Below are 4044 nucleotides of genomic sequence, written 5' to 3' on the forward strand. Positions count from 1 at the left end.
AACGAATCATTCTTTCTATACATTATGAATACATTCATTCTTTACCCCCATCCATAAATTCTGTAAAAAAATATTTTTAGAAGAAATATGACAAATTATGTCTTTCTGAGAAGACCAATTCCTTCACGGACCTAAATGCATCACTCAATCTATCAACATTCTAAGAACTCTGGAAAGAGGGTAACTACCCTACTCATCCAGTCACTCAAAACTTAGTCTCAGGTCTCCAAGACTAGGAAGAGAGAGAGAGAGAGAGAGAGAGAGAGAGAGAGAGAGAGAGAGAGAGAGAGAGAGAGAGAGAGAGAGCTATGAAACATACAAATGAATTCCTTTTACACAAGCAAACAGTGTGTGTTTGTGTGTGTGAGAGAGAGAGAGAGAGAGAGAGAGAGAGAGAGAGAGAGAGAGAGAGAGAGAGAGAGAGAGAGAGAGAGAGAGAGAGAGAGGTTTGAGGACGATGAATTATGAAATATACAAATTCCTTTTACATAAGCAAACATCTTGTGTGTGAGAGAGAGAGAGAGAGAGAGAGAGAGAGAGAGAGAGAGAGAGAGAGAGAACTGTCGAGTATTAGAAAGCTAAAATCTAATAACCAATAAAGTTTAAAGTAAAATAAACCTTCTCCCTTCTGATTGATCAAAAGCAAGCACGTCCGTCTTGGCGAACACCGTGGCAACAACGCTCTCACATAACAAAATGCGTAGTTACCAGCGTTTTTCCGGTGGCGAGAGAGAGAGAGAGAGAGAGAGAGAGAGAGAGAGAGAGAGAGAGAGAGTCATCGGGTCCATAGAAGCTTTTCCATCGATCACTGCAACGGGGCTGGGGGGTGAGGACTAGGACTAGGGGGAACCGCCTTAAAACGCATGTGACGCTGGTGCCTGGGGGTGGTGGGGGGAAGGGTATGGGTAGATGGTTGGATGGGACTAATGTGGTTGCGCTTGGTGGAATGGTGGTGGATGGGGGCTGCCTTGACACCACCCCCGCGGGACCGACCCCCCTCCCTCTGCAGCGGCCGCTTCTGCTGCCGAGCGTCGTGGGTCACAGGGAACTTTCTGCCACATCTCTTCACTTTCCTCCCACAAAACCTTTAATCTTACTTGAATTCCTTAAGATGCCGCTAAAATATAAACCTGCTAATAATTCGACATGTTAAACAGATGCCATATCACATCCACGAAGCTTAAAACTCCTATTTTGAAGCACGCTTTCCTTAGAAGTGACACCTCGAGTACTCGGTGACCGTAGCACAGAGAAATTCAGCAACGTGGTCCTTCCCCCTGTCCGGGAGAGGGGACCGACCGCTCTTTGAAGGTGAGGTATTGCACAACGAGTCATGTATACAAACATTACTTGCATGGCACGACGGTCCTTGCAGGAAGCCGGCTACCCATTTCTTGAATTAAATAATGCTTATATATATATATATACAGTATATTCATAATCAAGCCTCTTGTTTTAAATATAATTTATCATCGAGAACGAGCCAGTAGTATAAACATAATCCACGCCTTACACCATCATGTCTTTAGCCGTCACGCTCTTGCCGGAGAAATATATTTATAGGATGTGATAATGAACATCCTGTACTTGTATCATATGACACGTACATACAGCTATTAAAATGATATGGACGTCCGTTAAAAATAACGCCACCGTTGCGGTTTGCAGCTTGTCAAAAAACACAAAATGAAAAGCTATTTTCGTACGGTAATCGAATGAACGTTGGCTTGCTCACGTCCACAGATTCGCGGTCCTTTTTCTGATGACATTTGGGCCCAATCAAATATCTGCGATTCCATAGAGGCATATTGCTGTGGTAGTCTATGGTAAAGTTTTTTTTTATATATATTTCACTAGCTGTCTCAACTCGTTTAGATTTGTCTTTTAATTTTCTGTAATCTGTATGGTTCAACTATCTATCATACTGTGATTTTCAATTCCCGTTTCACTTTTGAATGCTCTCTCTCTCTCTCTCTCTCTCTCTCTCTTTGCTGTTTCCTAGCCAGTTAGCCGTTTGTTAACTGAGCCGCTTTTTCCTCTCTCTCAGTTCTCTACCATTTACTGATGCTTTGCAAGACAACTTTCAAACGATCTCTCTCTCTCTCTCTCTCTCTCTCTCTCTCTCATAACGCACGCACTTTTCCAATCCCTAACCTCGTTCGCTCTCTCTCTATCTCTCTCTTTCTGTAAATGATACATCATCTCTTTTCTTATAATTCCCTTTCTATCTCGCATCCCTCCACGACCTTGAAACGGGGCGTAACCTTGAGATACATCTCTCCCTAGCCCCCACCCACTCCCACTCCCACTCCACCCCCTCCTCCTCCTCCCTCTCTGTATTGATTTGCCAACCTGGAAACACGCCTTCGCTCTTCCAGGACCGCGCAGTGCCTATAACGGGATCGCGCAGCAAGGATTTATCTTGCAATCAATATTTATAGAGGGCATCCTTGATATAAGGTTTCGTATCAATAAAAGGGTCGAGAGATGAAGGAAGTTCTTGTTCCTTTACAAGGTTTCAATAAAGTCCTTGGTCCTTTAAGAGGTTTTATTATGCTCCTTTTCAAGGATTTTGAAAACCAACTTGCTGCTTTTAAAGCAATCGGGAAAACAGGAAGAAGAAAGTTGTGATTAATAAGCATTATGAAGAAAAAACAATGAATTACATAGCTTTTCATCGTACTACTTTGTGTGACGGAGGTCTTATAACTCATTTAGGCCTATATTTTAACAAGCCTAATTTTATCATCACACTACAAAAAAAAGTGACGTTATCTCAACATGGCTGATAAAAAAAACCGACCAGTTCGAGATAAGAGTTCATAGATTTCACATTTAGACCTAACAGCTTCTAGGCCTAAGACTAAAGACACTTAGGCCTAATTCATCCCAATTCATTCTATTCCCACATTCAATGTCATGAAATACCGAGCACAGTTACCGGCACAGTTGAAGCCAGAATAACATAGCAACAGCGCTTGGCATTTTCCCCTGCTCGGTTGGGAATGTTGCTTTAAGGACAGAGAGGGGTAGGGGAAGGAGGGAGGGGGGAATACCAGCCAGGGGGAGGGGAAGCATGACGCATGCACGCACGCATGCAGGCACAGAAACAAGCAGCGAATACGACGCCTATAAACTCCTTGACAAGGTTACTAAGGGATTTTATAGATGACGCAGAGAGATCTGATGGCCGTTTGACATTTACCTACGAGTTCATTCAGTTTCTTAACGTACATAGAAACAGGCTGGGTGAAAATGCATTAGCCTACGTTCACTCATTACCTTGGGAAGTCTTCCATAAACGTTCGAATAATTTCATATTGGGCATAAATATCAAATCAGGCTTTACTAACCTCCATTATATTAACAGCTATGGTAACTTATCTACACGCATTATGGGACTACACTCTTCCTTGTATACCAAACAAGAGAGCAACAGCTATACCGGAAGTACTGATTGCTAGAATGAACCAACAAATACAATAATTACATACGAAGGAATTATATTTATATTACACAAATAACAGAAAATACTTCTGCAGGAATTACATCTCAAATTTATTGGTGAAAACTAGCTCCCAAGACGCTACAAGCCTTAGCTAACGGGACACCAAGACGCAGTGTACGAGTGAGTTATATAGGGCGAGGAAACGGGAGTTTCTAGATAGCACAATTATCTAGAAAATAAAAAATAGAGAATCTTACTGAAACAAAGAGAGCAACGACAAAAAAGGCCATGGATTTAACAATAACCGCACAATGCATCGAAAAAAAATTGGGAACTATCAGAAAACGGTTTGGGTTGGGCCAAAAAAAAAAAAGGAACACCTGGCAACTCGTTAGTTATCCTTTTGTGAATGGACGTTCACTCAACGCCGTTCTCCGCGTCCTGAGCTAAAGTTAGCGGTTGTCCTCAGCTGGGATATCCTGCGATGGAAAAATAGTTACAAGGGCGAAGCGGACTATCTGCCTATTGTAGAACTGTAGGGTCAGTCATCACTTAACTGTGTAATGAGAGTCGTCTATTCCCTGTCAGCTAGAATC

The sequence above is a fragment of the Macrobrachium rosenbergii genome, chromosome 27 (assembly GCF_040412425.1).
Source record: "Macrobrachium rosenbergii isolate ZJJX-2024 chromosome 27, ASM4041242v1, whole genome shotgun sequence".
In the NCBI taxonomy this organism is placed as follows: domain Eukaryota; kingdom Metazoa; phylum Arthropoda; class Malacostraca; order Decapoda; family Palaemonidae; genus Macrobrachium; species Macrobrachium rosenbergii.